The sequence below is a fragment of the Miscanthus floridulus genome, chromosome 18 (genome assembly GCF_019320115.1).
Source record: "Miscanthus floridulus cultivar M001 chromosome 18, ASM1932011v1, whole genome shotgun sequence".
NCBI classification, from domain to species: Eukaryota; Viridiplantae; Streptophyta; class Magnoliopsida; order Poales; family Poaceae; genus Miscanthus; species Miscanthus floridulus.
Window position 1 is genome coordinate 114,874,844 of NC_089597.1, and position 22,721 is coordinate 114,897,564.

Here is a 22,721-nt window from a genome sequence, read left to right on the forward strand (position 1 = left end):
AGTTTATTTAGCTAAATAAAAAAATCACAGAGAGATCACAATGGAAAAGGAGACATGACCAGATTGGTGTAGATGCAGATAGATTATTTGTCTGCCTGCCACCAAAGAGATGGAAAAAGCAGGTTTTTGCATGACTTGAATAAACTGCAAGGTGAATTTATCTGTCTACTGTATCATGACAATTAATAGTCATTTGGTTGCTTGACAGAATTAAAAGATGTCAGATCCTTTAATTTTTTCAAAAGATCAGATCATTTAATTTCTGACACACATGCTTGGTGTTTCTAAAACTTTGGGCTTATTGGAATGTATGTTTATTGCCTGACATTTCAGGGGAAGTGACAGCCTGTGTTATGCAATGCCTATTTTTTTGCATCTCCGGCCTTGTTTAGTTCCAAAAAGTAATGTAGTAGCCATTGCATCGAATCTTATGATATGTGCATGGAGCATTAAATGTAGACGAAAAAAACTAATTGCATAGTTTGGTTGGAAATCGCGAGGCGAACGTTTTGAGCCTAATTATTCCATGATTGAATACTAATTGCCAAATAAAAACGAACGTGCTACAATAGCTAGTTTCCTAAATTTCACCCAACTAAACACAGCCTCATTTTTTTGTGCATCTGACACTCCTACAATTCACTACATACAAACACGGTATGTTCACTTCAGTTTCTATTTTTGTATTTCTGGTAAGTTACCCTAAGCTTGGGGATTTGTGTTGATTAGTCATTCCATGTGCCCTAAGCCCTGGCAACCTTGGATCACTGGTCACCAGAAGTTCTAGAATTAACTTTGGACTTAATGACCCGTAGTATTAGCACGGGCACTGATATATGCAATTAACTTATATACTATGCAGTGGCTATATTTCTCATTTTGCATGAGGTGGCATTGCAAATAAGTTAGGCAAAGTATTCAGTATTAGCTGCAACTGTATCCGGCCGTAAACCGATTGTAGCTTGTATGCATAGATCATTTCTCTTAGCTGATAACATAGCACAAAATGAACCGACTAATAAGATGATTATATTTTAATTATTGCGGCATAATAGCTATTTTGGTCCCTCAACTATTACTCGAGGCTCAATTTCATCCCTAAACTTTTAAAACGGCCGTTTAGGTCCTCAATTTTTAGTTTTAGGAGCAATTTCATCCTACAACTATGAAGATGATCGTTTTAGTCCTCAAACTTTGCATTTTGGGATCCATTTCATCCATAAACTATCAAAGTGCATTTAACTTTTATTTTCAACTCAATTTTGTCTATTCAAAAAGAGAACCTTATATTTTAGGCATAATTTCATCCATAAATTATCAAAATAATAGATCTGCTATTGTTTCAATATATCCACGTATTCTTAATGAATAAATAGTGTTCGATACACTGTAATTGCTCCCGTAATATTATTTAGTCAGATATATATAAATGGTACTATTATAAAGTAACACTAAAAATAATAGCTTGGAATTATTAATGACCATGAAAGAGTTTTTGGATGAATATTATTTTTCTATCTCCAATTGCTGACGGTGTTCGAGCCAACCAGGTGCAACAGTACAACGTTCCATGTAGAACGTAGACAATGTTGTGTTGAAAATAAAAGTTTAAAAAATAAAAGACACTTTGATAGTTTATAAATGAAATCAAGCCCAAAATGCAAAGTTCTAGGACTAAAACGATCATCTTCATAGTTTTAGGATGAAATTGAGCCTAAAAGTAGAGTTTAAGGACTAAAACGGCCATTTTGAAAGTTCAGGGACGAAACTGTGCCTCGAGAAATAGTTGAGGGACAAAATGGCTATTCTGCCCATTATTGCAGCTAACCGTTGTTGTTTTGGTGCCTGAATCTGTAATTTGGTGAATTGTTTCATTTAGCTATAATAATTCTTGTATGGTTCTGAACTATTATGTCCATTTGCCTGCACCTCCCTCTGCGAGGAACTGACATTGCACACTCGGCACAAACTAAAACAAGATGACTTGATTCGACCTTTGGAGGCTTCATGCTGCCTGATGTCAAAATTCAGAAACTGGCTACACAAGTACATGATCTTTAGAGACCACTTCCATCTTCACAGTTTCTATGACTGTTTTCTAAAGTGAAGCATCTTTGAGTTTGTTCTCTTGATCCCTCAACTGTAGCCGGTGATTCTTGTAAGATCAGATATAAAACCGTGTTATTGTTATATCATCGTTTCATTGTTTTCATGTGCATCACTGAAATGATGCCGTGGTGTTATCATGGGCAGTACTCGTGAGAGAAATACGCTGATCGTGAAGCTTGTGCTTTGTCGAGGTTTCGTAGAACAAATCATCCCATTCCGGCACGGCCAAATTTTCTGACAGACCTATGGCACTCTAGCTTGGGCGCAGCATAGCAAGACAGCGTGGCGTGTCCCAAAAATTAAAGAAACACTCAGATACTTGGTCTGCCACGATTTTGCTGAATGTTCAAAAGTTGGGCGGGGCCTATATCTTACTCACAAAATTGGGCTGCTGCGACCTACGTGTTAAGTAGGTCCATATGAAGGCTGCAACTGAGGATGAAAAAGTCCAAACTCAAGGAGAAAGCCGATGGTTTATAAGTTTCATATACTAGACTGGATAGACACCTGAACAAATTCTAGCAGACAGTGGGCTTCGAAGTAAGAAGATGACTGTTTTGTCTTCGATGTACTCTTATTTTTAGCAGAAATGCTTTGCTCTGGGCGTCCCATCATCCGTACGTTCCTGTTCATGGGCCGCGACACCAACCCAATGGCCAACATCCATATCCTCTCCTTCACTCGCCTTTAACCATAGCGTGTTATCTCCATTCTGTAGAAGGTTCTCTGAAAGTGCATTTGCAAACCATGTGGGTTTTGGTGTATTGATGACATCTAAATTAGGGACTAATGTGATATTAATGAGATATGTCGTAGTTATTAGTCTCATGAAAGATTCAAAGAGTTGATAAAGATAAAATAGTATCCCTCAATTTGTTGAAGTTGAAAAGACGGACAAACTTAAAGCGCTCTCCAAAGTTTTATTCTTTATTTTGAGTATAGGTTTCGCCGTACTATAAAGAGGGATGCATGTTTAGGTGGTCCAAGAAAGATAGAGTGCTCAAGCATTTAAATAAAATCAAAAGAGAGACACAAAATCACCTCACGAATAGTTAGACATAGTTTGTGGACTTTTGGTAGTCGGAAGTCCCGGCGTGAGCCAGGAGTTCCGGCTGTCAGAAGTCCCGACGTTTGGTGCCGGAAGTCTCGGCGCTTGCTGACTTAGCCACAGCCTGCATGCGCACCTTCGCCCGTCGGAAGTCCCGACGGGAGTCAGGAGTTTTGGGTGCCGGAAATCCCGACGCTTTGGGACTCAGTCACCTGGTTCGCCATGTCTTTCGAGAGTCTCGACAGAAGTCGAAAGTCCCGGCGACCTCCGAGAGTTTCGACGACATGCAAGCAAGCCCAGTGGACTGTCTGTGTGAACATTGTTTTGCGTAGAGCCAGAAGTTTCGGAGATCTGTGTCGGAACTTCCGACGCAGATCTGAACGGTTGGATTCTACAATGAGTATAAATAGCTCTCTCCTCTCTTCTAACCGTCAACCACTCATTCATTGCTCACCAACCTTCGTCCAAAACAGCACCCAAGCATTCAAGGCACCCCTCTCCTCTCACATTTGCTTCAATCTTTGATTCCCCTAGGGTTTTGAGTGAAAGGAGAGTGGATTGAGTGAGAAAATCACTTTAGCAAGCTTGAGCACTCGATTTCTTCATCAAGCCGGTTGGATTTGCATCTATTACTCTTGGGTTCTTGGAACCCTAGCCGGCTAGGCGTCGCCCAAGAGCTTCCATCTTGTGAAAGAGCCTTGGGAAGTTTGTATTACCCTCGATTTCTTAGTGGAAAGCTCGAGTGACCTTTGTGGTTGCTTTGAGAGAGGCAAGGAGGTGGAAGAGACTCCGACCTTTGTGGTCACCTCAACAATGAGGACGTAGGAGCTCCTTTGTGGGGTTGCCGAACCTCGGGATAAATCCTTATGTCCCCCGCGCTTGTTATCGTTGAGATTTGTGTTATCATATTTGTTCTTGTTGGTTTGTCTTCCTTCCCAACTCTTCTCTTAGGGTTTGGACTCGATCTACTGAGTGGTGACCTTCCGGCGTCAAAGGAGCAGACCCAACACTTCATCTTACCACTAGGAAGTGGGGTTGTAAGATATCTTGCACTCAAAGTTCATTTTAGCACTTGTAGTGAAATTCTCGTAGGTGCCGGAACTCCCGACTGTTTGTGTCGGAACTTTCGGCTACCGAAAGTTTCGGCCCAAACTATCGGGACTTCCGACTGTCACTGACATTTGACTTTGAGATTACGTAGAATTTTTTAGATACATCTATTCACCCCCCCCCCCTCTAGGCATTTTTTAGATCCTTTCACTCTCCACTACAGCCACCACAACTGTGCTCCAGCGCGATTGCGCTCCGCCTCGGCGTTCTCCGTGGCGTCCTTGAGCCCGTCGGCTAGCACCTCCACCGCGACCGTGCACGTCTGCTTGTCTTCCTCCATCTCCATCGTGCCTCCTGCTTGTCACGACATTGTCCAGCGCCAGTAGTGCATGGACCGCCTTCTCGACCGGAGAGGCCTTCTACATCGAATCTGTCGCGGCCTTCTCCACCGGAGCGGTGAGCTCCGCGCCACCGGTGAGCTCTACATCGGTGAACTCTGCGCGCTGACAAGCCTCCATTCTCCCAAGCAACAAGGAGATGTTGCGCTGAAAACACATGTTGCAACGTATGTTTCAAGTATTTCAGATGTTTTAGAGGTATGTTGCAAAAGTAGATCGGGATGTTGCATATGTTGCAATGGCTATACTCATATGTTGCAAGAATTTGTTCAAAATGTTTCGTCTCTTTTAGATATATGTTGCAAGTGTTTTATCTGGATGTTGCAAATGTAGAACTATATGTTGCATATGCATGCATATTGCAAGCGTATGTTTCAAGTGTTTCATACATATGTTGTAAGTGTATTATCTGAATGTTGCATATTTTTACAATAGCTACACACATGTTTTTAAGTTTTTTATGGTGTTTTACAAGTGTTTTAGACGTATAATGCAAATGTTTCAGCTGTTTTGGATGTACGTTGTAAATGTTTTTATCTAGATCTTGTAAAAGTAGATCCGAAGAAGTTGAAAGTGGCAGGTAAGTTAAAAGTGGCAAAAGCCATGCCACGTAGCGACGAGTCATGGTGCGAAGTGACGCGCCATGACTTAATGTGGTGTGGGGTGGGCTAGTTCACCACTTGGGCCACTCGATGGCGCCGCATAAAAAAAACTCCAAACTCATCATGTAATGCGCTTAGTGGTACCTAATTCCAATTGGAGGGACATTCGCTCTGAGCAAACGCTCCACAAAGCTTGCACGACGACGCTGGCGTTTGGTTTGACATTATGTCGACTTGCATGCACGACCTAGGAACCATATGGCCCACCCGCCCATACTTAGGTCCAGTGGTGGACCCAGGATTTCATCAAGACAGCCTCTGTTGAGCGGTGTACCCTACCCAACAGGGTCCCATTTATATTACAGACAGAAATAACTAATATGAAAATAAAAATTCTAATTGATATGATGATTAAACTAAAATCCATCGTCCATATATCTAATTTGAGATATCATTTTCCAATCCAATTGAAATATTTATAGAATAGAAAATTGAGCAGAGAGACCGAGAAACAAAAAAAAAAGCAGCTGGTATTCATACCAGATAAAGCAGAACAGCACTACAACAGGGAGGGACCGAGCCAGGGGCAGGCGTCACGGAGGGAGTCAACTGGGCTGAGACCTGAGGGTGAGGGGCCTGACGGCCAGGAGCCCGGGCGGCCGGCGTGGTGGCCTGCACGCACGCCTAATGGAAGCCGTGGAGGGCGGCCGGCGGCCGGCGCGCCGGTACGGTGCCTGCTGCAACCCTGTGCGGAGCCGCGGTGGGCGGTTGGAGGCCGGTGCGGTGACGGGCTGGGCGGTTGGAGCCTGGAAATGCGGCGTGTGGCTGCCTCCAGCACGCGACGGCCGCTCGATCACAGCCAGGCAGCAGGCGCCTCCAGCCAGCCGCCAGCCTCGCCCAGCCGGCCACAGCTCGCCTAGCAGCACGAAGCGGCTCCAGCCCTTGGTAAGCACGTAGCTCTGGCTGCTGTTGCAGGGAGGCGAGCTCACCTGCGGACGCACGCTCCTCCGGGAAGTTGGTGATGGCCTCGCGACAGCGGAAGCGGAGGGCAGCCACGTCGTAGGTGCGCGGCGATCTCCTCGTCGGGAAACGTGCCGAGCGCCCGAGCCACACGCGTGCGTTGCGGTCGTACATCTGCGCGCCCCAGCGCCCGTTCGGCTGCGGCACGACAGCATCAAGTGCAGCGCCGCCAGCTCGTGGGCACCTGATTCTTGCACGAGTTTGAGGGTTTGAGACCACGAACGCCACCTCGGTCACAGGGCCACCGGAATCCACGACCAGGAGGACGGGCCCTACTCTGTATTTTTATTTTATCCACTGAGAAATCTGCTCATCAATTTTGCATGGCATTTTTGTTCAGGGCAATAAAATGCTGAGATAGTCTCTACTCTCTACAATCCGCACCGCATAATCAGATGGCAATGCCACATTTACCATGCTACAGTTCATATGAAGATTGTTTATTGTTTACCACGGACACTGTTTTTACTTTTATTATTAGAGTATTTATTTAATCATAATTTGATCCACATAGCATTAAGTGACTGCTGCCAAATGGATCTGTTTTCTGGACTTCATAGTTCATACCACAAGTTTGAGAACTGTAAATCCTTTGGCTAGACTAGCCTGTAGAACGCATGCTATTAAAAAAAAGTTATGGCACACTATGGGGTCACCTTTTACGTGTTACTCCAGGTTGGATACAATTTATGGATACAAGCCAAGTCTCATTTTACTTAGACATGAAAACACAAAAACATCCTCTATAACAAGATCTAATGTAGGAATTATTCGACTCATGCAGCATTTACTCAGTTTCTGTGGGGGCCGTGAGTTCAAATTTATGGTTAACTAGTTGATGATGAAGCAGCTAAAGCAGTGTAGGTTCCTTCCTGGAGGCATTTAAAAGAAACAGGTTGTCACGTGAAATGGAACTGAGTCACAAAAACATCCTCTATAACAAGACCTGATGTAGGAATTATACGATTCAGGTAGCATTCACTACACCACAGCCTATCTATAGCGTCGCCCGGTGGGTCGTTAAAAGCCGTTTTAACGTCATACGGTTGGTCGTTATATCTTTTTAACGACCCTTGTATCTGTCGTTGATACTGGCGTCGTTATAAATCTTTAACAACCGACCAAGTTTTAACGACCGACCGCCAGACACTATGTACAAGATATAACGACTGACTATTTGACGCCTATTATAAACTTATAACGACACTCTGTCTGACAACATATATTTATAGCGACCAACTGTCTAATGCTAGCATAATTTCAACTAATTAATTGTACAGCAACCATATAGCATCATCCATTTAAACATTTTCCATCCAAAGTGATGTTGAGCATCAAACATAGAACCGAGTAAACCATGCTCACAATTTCCATTGAAGCCATCAACATTTGTACTTTTATACAAAATACTCACAACCAAGCTAGATCACTTAAGTATCTACACAACAAAGATGTTTGTCGTGTACAAAACATAGCTCATATGTCTGGCTTGCACAACGATAAAGTTCTTTCGAAAAATGTTTCATATCTAGGGAAGTCATGGAACAAAAGAACCACTATGAGCACTTTGATCTTCTTGCTGCAAAAAAGTAGATATAGTGACAGACCGTCGAACGGTCTGTCTGTTGTAAAAACGAGATATAACGACGGACCGAACGTTACAAATCTTTAACGTCTGACCTTCCAACGCTATTTCGATACTTTTAACGACCCCCATGTGCCATTAATTTTGGGCTGTGGTATAGTGATTTACTCTGTTTCTGTAAGGGCCAGGGGTTCAAAATCATGGTTAATTAGTTGATGAAGAAGCTAGAGCAGTGTAGGTTCCTTCTTGAAGGCATTTTGAAAAAAAAAAGACTTCATGCACAGATTTGAGCTGTCACCCTTGGAGCCATCCTGGCCCCACTGGTCAGGCCAGTTGTCACTCTCTCATGAGAAACTGAGACACCACCGTAGCGGTTTGCCTCTCACAAACCGCGTGGAAGACGATGCTCTTTGGGTCGTGAGTTAGCGGTTCGCCTCCCCCAAACCTCATGGAAGCTGACGCTCTGTCGGTCGTGAGTTAGCGGTTCGCCAACATGCAAAACACGTCATTTTGGTTTTTATTATACAGCAGCGCATCGTGCTTTCTACAAATTAAACAAATGAATCATTTATGCTTTTTAACTAATTACCTATAAAAGGCAAGAATTAGTTTGTAGGCAATATCTTTTACTTTTAACCGCAACAAAGACAGGGCAAGACTTGCTGCCCTAGCCCTTACTATTAGGTAGTGTAATCGAGTCAATAGTCAATCAATAAATATTATTGCTAATGAATGTTCACGTGTTCAACAGAACAATCATGTATACATGGGTAAATTGTTCAGGCAATGGGGGCACACGTCTGGCACACATGGAGACCAGGTGCCATTGGTTTGACGATGATCAAGAAAGGAAAGGGACCAGCAAGATACATGGAAAATAACAGGAATATAAAGGAAGAGAAGTGATGATGAAAGCACAGGCTCTAGCATTGATGAGGACACCATCGCATTATTTGTGAGAAAATTTGGGAAAAGAAGAAGGGCTATAGAAAGAGATCATCACCAAGATCAAGTAGTAGATGATGCTACAAGTGTGGTAGCAAAGGATCATTTCATTGCGGATTGTCCACACAATGATAATAATGACAAGTCAACAAAGGACAAGAAAGAGAAGAAAAAGGATGACAGAGAAGGCAAGAATGTGTCATTCAAGAAGAAGAAGAATTTCTTCCTGTTTAAGGCAATTGTCAATACTCAAAGACCGCAAACACGAAATTTCATTGTGCCCATAGTGCCCATCGTTAGTCTTCTGCGGCATCCTTGCCATAGTACTCCCTCAGTCCCATAAAAATGTCATTCTGATTATTTCTGGAAGCAGCCATTCCTTCCACAATACTTCTGTGGCACATGTTCATGTTCTACAGCCAACAAGTGTGACCAAATTCATTTTCGAGCCTATGGTACGTTCGGCGCAACCTGTGCCCTCAGCTTGCACCGAGATTAACACTGTCTCCAAACGGACCGGAACGAGCTTCCACTTGACCCACACCACCTATGAGTTCCTTTGGGTGAGACCAAATCAGAATAAGGATGTGAGAGCGCATAGCAACCTCCTACGGTGTCCACCTTCAACGAATCTAAGAGCAAAACTCCTCCCCCAAAAATGGTGATTTTTCAGAGTTCTAGAACTCCAATCCCGTCAAAGTGAAAGGGGGAGCTCGTGGAGGAAAAAGATGGGGTGGTTTAGGGTTGCATTTATAGCCTGAGGCAGGCATCCTAAAGATGACCGCCTCCATTAATAGACCATTAATGGAGGCGGTCGCCATAGCAGCACTGCCTCCATTAACCTATTAACCGAGGTAGGCGACTTAAGCTGTCTGCATCCGTTAATAGACCATTAACAGAGGCGGTTGCCATATGGCGGCCGCCTCGGTTAACAGTTTAATGGAGGCGGTTGCCATAAGGGCGTCCATTTCTACTCATATGGATGAGTGGAGGAGGAGAGTTGGGAGGTGATGGGGATGGGGTTCTCAATCTTCCATCAGGTGGAGATAACTATCATTTTGTTAGAGCACGACACATTGATCCAGCTTCAAAGCAAAAGACCTAAACCCTACAACCTTAGCACCACGACTCCTCTAGTTATCACTATGTCACAATCCGGTTAACCTCGCCAAGAAGGCTAATCCCTGCCTGTGAAACAAAGAACACAAGCAAGAACTCGAAAGAAGCTAACTCAATTGAAGTGAAGAATTGCAAATGTATTATCAAGCACTCGAAGTTGGGGTTTCACAACCGATGATGACGACTGTTTGAAGACATTGATCTAAAGCAAAATCCAACTCTAACTTGTGCGACCTCGACTTAATATAAAGTGTTTGGGGGTATGGTACCCTTGGATGCATGCGCCCCTGTGGGCTCTAAGACGATACACGGCCCATAATGCCAGTGGCGTAGCTAGGGAGTGGCTCGAATTTTGAGAAAAACATTAGATAATAGAGTTTATTACTTATTTATAAAATACTTCTAAGACTTTTAAAATGTATTTGAACAAACTTAATTTGTAGTAAATTTTTCTTGAACCAATCTTATAATGGCCTTTTGCGAATGTTCAAAACTTTACTTCTTGAAAGACTAATAATGCTAATTCAACCTGTGAAAACCCATCCAAAATCTATACTGGGATGTCTTATTCAGATCTTTCTGATCTTTTACAATTAGCTAAATTTATACTTGCTAGTTTCAACTACATGTGTATAAGCAACTGTTGTGAATTGTGATCTATTATGTTTTTAATAGAATGGTCATTGCTGTAATTTTTACAAGTTCCTTAGTTTTGTTACTTTATGCTAGGTTTGTAAAAACTCTAGAAAAAATGAGCTACTTCTGATCGGCCATAATTTTTTCTACAAATTTATTGATTTATTAATTTAATAGTCAAAATATGATTTTATTGTTTTGTCTGGAAGGTTGATCCAAATGAAGTAAACGCCCTTGCTCAACTCATGACATGGGAGATAGTTGTTGCAACAGTCACGTATGGTGTGGAGGCAAGGGAGGGTTTGGGTGCTCTCACAAATATGTTTCAATATGTGGGCTTTGGCCTTTGCCTACCTATTGAACTACACATGCAACCCATCATTTGGTATACCATTAAAAAATGAGGCACTCTGAATATTGTTGTACAATCATGCAAAGTTGTTATTATTTCCCAAAACTCAAGCTTATTGAACCTACGGGTGGCATGTTCTAAATTTAGGTAGCAATTTTCATCAAAACCAAGAGCAGTGAATTACAAATACTTGGTAGGGAATTACAAATACTTGGTCTCTATCAGCTCTCTGGGGTGGCTCTTCAGGGTGAAGGGTTGTCGGCTCTCTGGGGTGGCTCTTTAGGGTGAAGGGTAAGCTAGGGGTGCTAGTTCCGCACACCAAAAATAAAATGAGAGGAAGTACAATACTAGGGTTTAGAGAATAAGGGGAGAGATCCCTTTACCCTTGCCCCTTAGGCTCTATTTATAGGGGAGGTGGGAGGAGGCAATCTTCGTCCCTAGCCCCTTTGGCCAAATTATATGGAGGTCCTTAGACCTCTTGGACCTTTGGGCCATTTTATATGGAACGGGGTAGGTGCAGTAGCGCATACCCACAACGGTAGCTCTCTTTTTAATAGTATGACTATCTATCCTAAACCCGGTCACGCACTCTATTGCATCTTGACCAGCAAAACAAAATCCCTATTTACCTTTGTCTTCACAACTTGGATTTTGTTTTTCTCTTTCTTCTTTTTCAAGTGAGAGCATTCTCCATTTGGATGGATCACCTTTCATCCATCTCTAAGCATTGCTCTCCATCTTGGTGTGAATCTAAACATGCCTAATCACACAATTAGCAAAAGCTTAGTCCACTAGTTGTCTCAATTATCAAAACCAAACATAGGGCTTTTACCCTTCAATCCATGTGACTTGATCTTGAGCCATCCAAAGAAAACGCAACTTTGATTCAAGGGTGGATGTTGCTTGAGAGTGTGTTTAGATTAGAATACTTTTGTGTTGTTTTTTAGTATGCATGAACCATGGTTGTTTAGTTGTTGGTGAGTCGGTGGGCAGGGCCCAAGCTGTTTCCTAGAGTGCTTCGTTGCATCGCTAAGGCAAGTGTATGACAAACTTGTCGACAGCCTTTTTTTAAGAAAAGACAACCTATTTTTTCAAAATGCCTCCAGGAAGGAACCTGCACTGCTCTACTTCATCAACTAGTTAACCATGATTTTAAACCTCTGGCCCCTATAGAAATTGAGTAAATGATGCTTGAATCGTATAATTCTTGCATCAGGTCTTGTTATAGAGGATGTTTTTGTAACTCAGTTCCATTTCACGCGACAACCTATTTGACCTCGAACATGGCCGAAAAACCGAATCGATCAATTACTGTCCAGAACATCAACAGAACAACAACAATCACATTAAGGAAAACATAACTCCTAAACCACATAGCCTAAAATCTTGAAATTCGACGAGCGCAAAGATTTTTACATTACAAACAACTTTTAGCTGGGTTGGCAAAAGGATCATGTGCTAACAACTAGTGCATCAAGTCATCCAAAGGGGTGATGTACTCAACAACCGAACAGGTTTGTTTGACATGGAAAAATTGCCACTTATTACATCGCTACATTGGCAGAATCCCACACATCAAACAACATCAGAGTAGAATGTAGCTCCTCAGCGGGTGGAGACTCCAACTCGCTTCGATTGGACGGATATTCGCTCCGAGCAAACGCTCCACAAAGCTCACACGCCGCTCAGCCTTGTGTGTTTTAACTAGAGTCCTCGCACGACCACGGAGACGTTTGGTTTGACATTAGGTTGACCTGTATGCACAACTTGCGAACCATATGCCCCGCCGGCCCATACTTGGGTTGTCATTTTAGCGCATGATTGTCACCCGTCGTCCCTCTCCTTGCACTTTTGTTTGCCGCTCATCGTTTTTTCTCTTCTTCCTTTTTCTTTTTTTTCTTTTTTTTATATCAACCTCGATTTCCTTTCTATATGCTCGTTTTTTATTTTTTATTTTTGTCTGCCACACAATTTTTTAAATTTAGAAGTTGATACAGAATAAATTACGTAAAAATATTAGATAACAAAAACTTATATGTATAAGTTATATTATCCATAAAATTATTATACAAAATTTGTGTTAGAAAATTTATGTTGAAAATATTTATGATGAATTTGTCGGAGACCAATACTAGGGTACCCGAAGAGGAGGAGTTAATGGTCATCAATATTGATTCATCCGAGCAGTCAAGAGCGCGACTACAGCTCCAACCGACCCCAGGTGCGCGGGCTCCGCCTCGCCCGACCTCTGGGGGACGGCTCCGCCCCTCCCGACCCCGGGGCCGCGGACTCTGCCTTGCCCGACCCCAAAGCCATGGGCTCCGCCTCCCCCGGCCCTTGGGTTTGCGCTCCGCCTCGCCCGACCCCAGGGCCGCGGACTCCGCCTCGCCTGACGGGATCCCATACCACCGCCAACCAATCTAGGTCTAGGCGTATGGGTCTGGGTCAAAACTCTGACACCAAGGAAGAGACCAGCACGCCCCGAGGTAACCCATGGCCATGACCGGCTATACCTGAAGATTCACATCAAGAACAGCGTCGGACGTACCGGTGTTGTTCTGCCTAACCCCGTATTGTCGCACCCGGTTTTCCAAAGAATACCAAGCGTTAATTATATGTGTGCCCAGGATGTCCACATAATACATATAATGACAAATATGGAGAATATTAAGAACAATGCTTTATTATATATATCGAAACATAGTTACATCAAGACTTACATCTATTTCAAAGCATAGCGGAAACTATTCTATATCTTCTCTTCAGGACTCCATACTCCACAGGGACGGTTGACTGAGGGAAACACTCGCCTAGTACTCATGGACTCCATAAGAAACTCTTCGTTTGATCCACCATCTAGTACCCATTCGGGATTTTTGTTGATTGTATATAAAGCAAGTGTGAGCGCACCATACTCAACAAGTATAACATGAGGGGATGCAAGGCTCAAGTGGCTAGACTTGGCTAAACTGAGGTAAGCATTTTATTAGTTGGTCATATTTTATTTATTAAACCTATGTTGCTAGGTTATGCTTAAGCTCCCAAGGTGAAAGTATAATTAACATCAAGATTAATCATCACCCAAATCATTCATAGAACCATCTATCTCGAAAAGGATCCAGGCCGCTCATGACTGAGAGCATGGCTGATATACCAGTTTTACACTCTGCAAAGGTTGTACACTTTCACCACAAGTCGTGATTCCCATATGCCATCACATCTTCCAACAGAGTGTGACAGGGTACACTACGAGACTGTTCATAGGTCCAACTAATAAGTAGCAACCTGCTAAGGTTTCCCCATCAAGAAGTAAGATCCCTCCCCCAAGGGGTGACTAACAAAAAAAGCAAAAAACCAAAGAGCACCCCCTTGGTAGGCCGAGATCAAACCAATCGGAGCCCCTCTTGCACCTTTTGATAAGCTACCACAAACTAGTAGAATTCTGATACTGAGTCAAGCCAGAGCCATGTGGCTTGTGGTTGTACTATATGTCCTGGGTTGCCACTTTAAGGTTCAGCCCTTATGGAGGGCAGACTAGAGCACACAAAAAAGGCCCAATGCTCTAGCCCCCTGATATCCATGTTGCCAAAAAACACCTTTTAATCCATAGTTGCGTATATCATTAATCAATATTATAGATCATTATAGTTGGTGATAGCAAACTAAGTCAGTCTACCCACACGCAAAACCCATAGGTGACAAGGATACAAGATATCAAAAGTACTAGGGATTGTCCTTAGTGTTTCATCATATTAGACACATGCACATAAAAAGGTGATTAAATGGTTATTAGGTAACAAGGGAACTCATGTTACACTTGCCTTCCAAAAGCTTTTCAAGCTCTCCAACTTTTCCTTCTGGGTCAGCCTTGCATAGCACCACTTCTAACGTCAGCAAACAACCGGTGCAAACATCACAAGAACCTATAAACAGTACACCAAGCATTACAAAAGTATACTATAAAGATAACTAACATGTACTACTCGTCGTTACGAACTCGTGAGCCCAAGAACCGAATAAAACGGAGCTATCATTCAAAAGTTATGAGCTTTTGAAGTTTTATAGATTATAATTCAAATTCACGTTATTTTGAAATAGAATTGATTTCTGTAAACGCTCGATGAACCGTGACATAATATAGTTCATGGAATAGAGTGCTAAAGATGTACGGTCATAGACGGAAATGGAATGATATGGTTAGCTATTATGGACTAGCAAAGAAATTTTACAAAGTATATAGGCCCCGTTCGCTGGTCCGAAACTCCAAATTAAAATGGAATAAATTTGATATGATGAAGGATACGGCTCAGATTACTAAAGAGATATTAAAAAGGAATATTGATATTAAATTTTGAAGAAAATCATGGTGTATGTGACATCAGCTTGATGTAGTATACCATGTAGTATATGTATATCATGTATAAAGGTGGGTTGTATAGTAGATCATGCATGAAGAATCACGTAACCATAAAGGGATATTCTTGCGGACTGCTGCCTGCTGGTGGAGCTTATTGACTATACAATTTTTAGTGTAAGATGAACATCTGTACGGACCGTGGGAGTAAGTCGAATATATAGCAGGTTGTCAAATAATGATGGACATGCAAACGACTGAACGAGTGCTGAATAGATCGACGACGATGGGTTGCTTCTCACCTCGCTGATGGCTGGTGACGTGAAGTGATGGAGGTGAACTGAATGGAAACGTAGATGCTAGCAAGCTTCTGAGTTCCGACCTGTGTGCAATTGTAGCTGATGAAGCGAGGTGACCTGCCATGAGGAATTTGATGCTATGGCTGTAGTTTGGCCGGAAATAAATATGTAGATAAACAGGATAGCGATGGTGATCACCTCAGCTGGGTTTTCTACTTCTTGATGACGTGGAGAAGCCGGCGGCGGCGGGTCTCTCCGGCAAGGTGGGGAACGGCCAATTGGACACCGATTGCTGTTGAGAAGCAGCGGAGAGGATGCAGTATGTCACTTCAAAACCAAGGAAGGAATAGATGGGGCAGGAGACGTCCTCTCGCGGGAGATCGACACCAGCGGCCGGAGCTAGGAATCCGACACGGACAAGTGCGTTGGGTACGGGAGCTCACCGCGAAACTGGTGGAGTAGTTCGTGGCATCCAGTTCAGAACGGGGAGTGAGGGAGTCGAGGAGAAACGGACTGCGGCGGACGTCGGAGGCTCCGCCGACCACGGATTCTGCACAAAAGGCCTCAGATTACTGCAGATAAGTAGCATGGCGTCAGCAAAAAGTCCCTGCGAATTCAACAAAGGCGGAATCGAAGCAGGAGGCGGCTCGACCAAAGTAAATCAAAGGCAGCAGAGGTCGACGCGGCAGTGGCGATGACGGCTTCGACTGGTGGTGCTGCAGAGAAGAAGAGAGGGCGAGAGCAGACTTTCGGGTGGCGGAAAAGAGGGAAGAGGCTCGGGCTACACTTATATAGGGAGACGAGCGAGGAATGTGGACGGGATTGGAGCTCGGTTCACAGCCATCAATGGCAGCCGGCGGTTTCTGCATGCAGAGATTGATGTGGCATGATGAAGGGAGTGAAGAGGGGCGTTACTGCGGGGATTTGATGACACTTGATTGCAGCTTGACTGACTGGAGAGGAGGGGGCGCACCTGGCGGGCTTCCTGGCTTGGTTCATCCATCGGCCATGGATGGAAAAGGAAGCAGAGAGAGCGCTGGAGGTTGGGGATGGCAAGCGGGTCCACCCGTCGGTGAGAGGGAGCGGGACCCGCCTGGCAGTGACAAAGAGAGGAGAGCGAGTGGGCTGGAAGTCTGGAACAAAGAAATACGAGACTTTTACATATACGTCATTAAAAAAGTTTGTAATTACATATAAGCCATTAAAAAATTGACCGCATACGAGTGCCATCGTTTTGAACTTCTTTGGTCTCCAAGCCATTTCGTCGGTGGTCTGTTCGTTTTTCACCGTTACATGTGGGCTCGATCAGTCAAAACGTCCATAATACCCCTCTCATCCCTATCCTCACTCACTCAAACTCCCTCTCTCAAACTCAATCTCTCTTCTTGTGTGTGCGGCCGGGGCGGAGCTCGCCCGCGCCCGCGGCGGCTGGCCGGGGCGGAGCTTGCCCGCGCGCGCCCACGACGGCCGGGGCGGAGCTCACCCGCGCGCGCCCGCGGCGGCCGCGACGGAGCTCCCCCGCGCTCGCGCTCGCGGCGGCCGGGGCTAGGCTGGGCAGCCGCGCGGAGCAGCGGCGCCGAGGCGGTCATCGAGCTCCGCCGAGCGGGGCTCTTCACCTCCGGCGCCGCGCGCTGCTCCTGCCCCGGGCCACGATGGCGGAGCTCCGACGAGCACCCATCCGCGCCCGCCGCCGGACACGTCCCGCGCCGTCGGCCGCGACACCTCCAGCGCCGCCCTGTCCCCGTGCGCCCCGCCCCATGAGCTCCAGCCGCCATGGCCGCGTGCGCCCCTGCCCGCCATGGCCGTCGGCCGCGAGACCTCCAGTGCCACCCTGGCCCTACACGCCCCGCCCCGCGAGTTCCGGCCGCCATGGTCGCACGACCGCGTCCTCCCCGAGCCACGTGCGCCCATGCTCGCGCTCGCCACACCCAGGGCCACGCGGTCGGGAGCAGCACGCCCAGCAGTGGACGCCGCTGCTGCTCGCCGCGATGGCCTGCACAACTGATCCTCGCTGCCCTGCCAAGCCGGGAGCCGACCCTGTCGTCCGTGACCTCATCAAGCCGGCGTTCGAGTCCGCGGCCACGCCACCTCGAGTCCGCCTCCCGCTCCACGCGCTCACGGCGTACCGCGTCAAGTGCTACACGCGCGCCGGCGCGCTAGGCGACGGCCACGCCGCACACGCGGCCGTGATCAAGCTCGGCCTCGGCGCCGACGTGTGCACCGCCAACTCCCCCACGCCTACGCTCGCGGCGGCCGAGGCTGGCGCTGGCGAGCGGTGTGGACGAGAGAAGGGTATTTTGGACGTTTTGACTGACCGAACCCACATGTAACGGTGAAAAATGAACGGACCACCGACGGAATGGCTTGGAGAGTAAAGAAGTTCAGAACGATGGCACTCGTGTACGGTCAATTTTTTTAATGGCTTATGTGCAATTACAAACTTTTTTAATGACATACATGTAAAAGCCTAAAAAAATATAATGGCAGCATGTTTTGCATCTCCATCGATGGAAATTCAAGAAAGATTAAGATGGAATTCATTTGCTAGATATAATGGGACATGTGTGCATGTAGATTGAATCTAGGCCAGAAGGAACTTGATGGCTAGCACTGATGTGGGGTGGCGCAATAAGTAGAGAGAAAAGGAAATGTCTTCATGCAAGAAGGAATAAAGAAGCGTGAAATTGTGATATTGTTTTACGCTGGATAAACAAAAAAAAGAATATGACACCAAATATATATCGCTTGCTTCGGATTAAATTACGTGCAAAGGAAAACGAGCTTAAGGAAAAGAAAATGCAAAGAATGAAGAAAAAGGCAAATAATTTTATAGAGAAAAGAAATAAAAGAATTACGTTGGATTTGACGATATTATTAGATAGGATAACGATTAGGCCAGGAAGAGATTTGACCCCAAAAAAAGATGATTTTGAAGTTTGAATAAATAAATAAATGAACATTTTGAAACTTGATTTGCCAAAATAAACTTAAAACTTGTTTTGAAAATTTGAAAATAGAACAAAACCTATTCCAGGGTCAATCGAATTTTATAATTCATTTTTCACTCACTAAAGAAATGCAGCCATCATGAATGCAACAAGAAAGTTTCTAAACCTTATATTAATTTTAGTTAAACAAAAATTATTATTTGACCTACATTAAATGCATAAAATTAAATAAATACTCAATTTAATTACTAAATTTGACAAATCAATTTTTAGGGTGTTACAGACGGAATGGAATGCCATAACCGACAGACGACGCCTGTGCATGGCGCCAGTGGCGGACATGGCCGCAACGTGGAGCTATCCCGGTTGATATCTACAAGTTCAGCGAGACCCACATGAAGGATAAAAAGGACCCGGCGATCCTGAAGGACTTTCTCTCGTTCTTCTCTTTACCTCCGCTGTAATCTGTGCTTTCCCTTGGCCTATAAAAGAAAAAGTAGGGCATCCCATGAGGGGGATCGAATCACCCCGAACTGATCAGAACACGAGATAAACACACAAGAACACGGCACGAACACACGGCCGAGTAGCGATCGAGCTCTCAGCACCTATTCACTCTTTCCACTAGAGACTTGGGATCATTTTCCTCTCTCGCCCGTTTGTACCCCCTACTACAAACTTTCAGTACTAGTAACACGAGCGATAGCAATGAACTGGACATAGGGACTTTCTGTCTGAACTAGTATAAACCTCATGTCCTCTAAGCACATTATTCAAGCCAGACGCACAATATTAGAAATATAATCGTCGGTGGTAACTCGAAACACCGACAGTTGGCGCGCTAGGTAGGGGCCTTTTGCGTGTCTCGACATCCACACCAGGCCTCGGATGGCTAGTTACAATGTCAGCTAGGCCCCGAGCGCGCATGTGTGCTTCGGGAACCTAGAATTCACCGTCACGACGGAGGGAGAGTTGGTGCGGGCTCCCATCATCGTCCAACCTCTCCACTCCACCGGCCTCGACACGATTGCCGAGGCGCTTGAGGAGCTGCAGCTGTACGCACCGAAGGCCCATGCCCTCAGGAGCAAAGTAGGCTGTAAATGGGTCTACAAAACAAAACTTGACTCTCAAGGGAATATAGAAAGATATAAAGCCCGACTTGTGGCAAAAGGCTTTACACAAAGAGAAGGGATTAATTACAATGAGACCTTTTCTCCAGTCTCGTATAAGGATTCCTTCAGAATCATAATGGCATTAGTGGCACATTACGATTTGAAATTACATCAGATGGATGTAAAGACGGCATTTCTCAACGGAGACTTAGAGGAAAATGTTTACATGGCACAGCCGAAAGGTTTTGTCATGGAAGGAAAAGAACGTTTGGGATGCCGCCTAAAGAAATCTATTTATGGATTAAAACAAGCTTCAAGACAGTGGTACTTGAAGTTTGATCAGACAATAAAGAATTTTAGGTTTAAAGATAATGTTGAGGACAATTGTGTCTACGCAAAGTTTAAAAATGAGAAGTTTATCTTCCTGGTCCTGTATGTGGATGATATCTTACTTGCTAGTAGTGATGTCAGTCTACTACTGGAAACAAAGAAGTTTTTGTCCTCAAAATTTGATATGAAAGATCTTGGTGAAGCTTCGTTCGTTCTAGGGATCGAGATTCACCGAGATAGAAGTAAAGGGGTATTAGGACTGTCACAAAAGGCATACATAGAAAAAGTCTTAAAAAAATTCAGTATGCACAAATATAGTCCCTCACCTGCTCCTATAGTCAAGGGCGACAGATATGGGGATTTTCAATGCCCCAGGAACCAATATGAGATCGATCAAATGAAAGTGGTTCCATATGCTTCAGCTGTCGGAAGCTTGCAATATGCTCAAGTGTGTACGCGCCCTGACTTGGCATTTGTTACCAGGTTACTTGGCAGATTCCAGAGCAATCCTGGAATAGAACACTGAAAATTGGTAAAGAAAGTCTTGCGTTATTTGCAAGGAACGAAAGGCCTCATGATGACGTATAGAAGATCTGATTCACTTCATATAGTGGGATATTCAGATTCTGATTATGCGGGAGATAATAGAAAATCCACGTCTGGATATGTGTTCACTCTCGTAGGGGGAGCTATTTCATGGAAAAGCTCAAAGCAAACCGTCACTACATCGTCCATAATGTATGCCGAGTTTGTAGCGTGTTATGAGGCAACGGGGCAGGTGAACTGGCTAAAGAAGTTCATACCCGGTTTGAAGGTGGTTGACGACATCAATAGACCACTGAAGTTATACTGCGATAATAATCCAGCAGTACAGTATGCTCACAACAATAGATCAAGTGGGGCTGCCAAACACATTGACATAAAGTATTATGTTGTGAAGGATAAAGTCCGGGATCAAATGATAAGTCTTGAGCATATAAGTACCGAAAAGATGCTCGTGGATCCGTTTACAAAAGGCTTACCACCCAACGTGTTCAGAGAACATGTAGCTGGCATGGATTTAAGGGAAAGCCTATGATTCCTGGACTATAAAGGGCCCAAAAGTTAAAGTAACTATTTCAGATCAGAGACGTGCATTGTAGCTGTTAAATCTATCGGCGATTGACCGTGACGATGAGACATGCTCTATGCATCATCTGTGAAGAAATGAGTAAGGATAAAAGGATTGAAGTTTAAAGTTTAAAGATAAAAGTAATAGTGAGATCAAGGGGGAGAATGTTAGATTGATCTCCCAACCAATAAGCCCAATGGCCTATTGGGCCTTGGTCACGCGCCCTGATCGGGGGCGCCCAACCTTATATGGTTGGTGGGCCCCCGTCGCACTGTGCTATATAAAGAGGTGGGGGCCGACGGCTCAAAGCACGAGGTTCGCCGTGAGCCGCAAACCCCACCGACAAACCCTAGACCGATCTAAGAGGGCGCGCAGCCAGCGACGGGAAGCTCTGCTGACTTCGCCGTCGTCACTGCTACGCCATCCGTCTGCACTGCATCGACGTCCGTGCAACCTCTACTCCACCCGTCGCTGCCCGTGTGCTACCTCCATCAACGAACCAGCGATGGCCAGCTCAACCATGACTTCATCCGAAGGCTCAGGTTCAACACCAGCACCTCTACCCTATCTCCCTCTAGGTGTAGTGTTCTAGGTCTAGATATGCATATGCTATGACGGATCCAAAGGGTGTCCCTCCTAGATCTACTGCTGGAGATCCTAATTGATCTAACACTGTGATGTGAGCATCTCACGCTGGTGGCTACCTTTGACCCCTCGTGTTCACACGCACCCTTGGACAGCCTGAGCTGTGAGCTGATGCCGCACTTGCACTCGCAATGCGGCCTCAGGGTGTTTTGCTCTGAATCTCGGTGCTCGTGCATAGGGCCCGTTCCTATCTTCAGCCACACAATTTTGCAGTTGATATCTATATCTATATATATTTTTCCTCGTTTCTGGTGAACTGGATTTTATGTGGGATGTTGCTCAAAACCTCAGAGAATGCCATTAGCACCGTTTTGACCTGGGGCCGGAGCAAAATCGGACACGCTCCCTTCAGCCGAACACGGAGTCAGGATCCATGCCGTCTGCTCAATGACACCTAAGGAGTGGCTGGCTGGGCGGACAGCGACGGCTGGGGGACTTGGGAGACGAAGCATCTTGGGCTCAATGACACCTAAGGAGTGGCTGGCTGGACTGAGTGGCTGGCTGGGCGGACAGCGACGGCTGGGGGACTTGGGAGACGAAGCATCTTGGGAGGCCTGCTTGTCCTCCGTCGTCGTCGTCGTCGTCGTCGTCGTCTTGGTCGATGTGATCTAGGTGTGCGTGGTGGCGAGTTTTAATTAGTGGCTTAAATTAAACTAATCTCTTCTGGACTGCGGTGTGGTGGCGGGCGGGTGGGCGCCAGGCTTGATATATCATCAGGCCAGGGCAGGCCAGCGCTTGGAAAAAGGGCGAGGGAAAGGGTCGCCGGGGTCAAACGAAAAACACCAGAAGATTACAGAGGAGGATTAGCTTGCATTTTGGGAGGATTAGCTTGTTGACTCCCGCACCCCTCTTGTTGGCTGGTCTCTGTCTGACCGTATGCAGGATGTTTCATTAGCTGGGGCTAAGGAAACAAACTAACCCACTGCTCCTAAGTCCACTTCAGACCGCCTTAATTAGAATTCTAATGATTTGTAGGAAAATACAAGGTTGTGGAGATTATAGAAAGAATTTTTGAAGATATCTTGATAAATAGGTCAAAATATCCTTTAGAATCTTGA

The 22,721-nt window shown here is 45.1% G+C and overlaps 1 long non-coding RNA gene across 1 annotated transcript; it reads right to left on the minus strand.

Moving 5' to 3' along the window:
* Positions 1 to 13,539: 13,539 nt before the first annotated feature.
* On the minus strand, positions 13,540 to 16,461 carry LOC136523127 (uncharacterized). The gene is made up of 6 exons (XR_010776121.1): positions 16,170 to 16,461; positions 15,961 to 16,089; positions 15,716 to 15,809; positions 15,521 to 15,634; positions 14,686 to 14,787; positions 13,540 to 13,720 (listed from the first exon to the last, which is right to left on the minus strand). It is a non-coding gene; the product is annotated as an uncharacterized lncRNA (long non-coding RNA).
* Between the last annotated feature and the right edge of the window lie 6,260 nt (positions 16,462 to 22,721).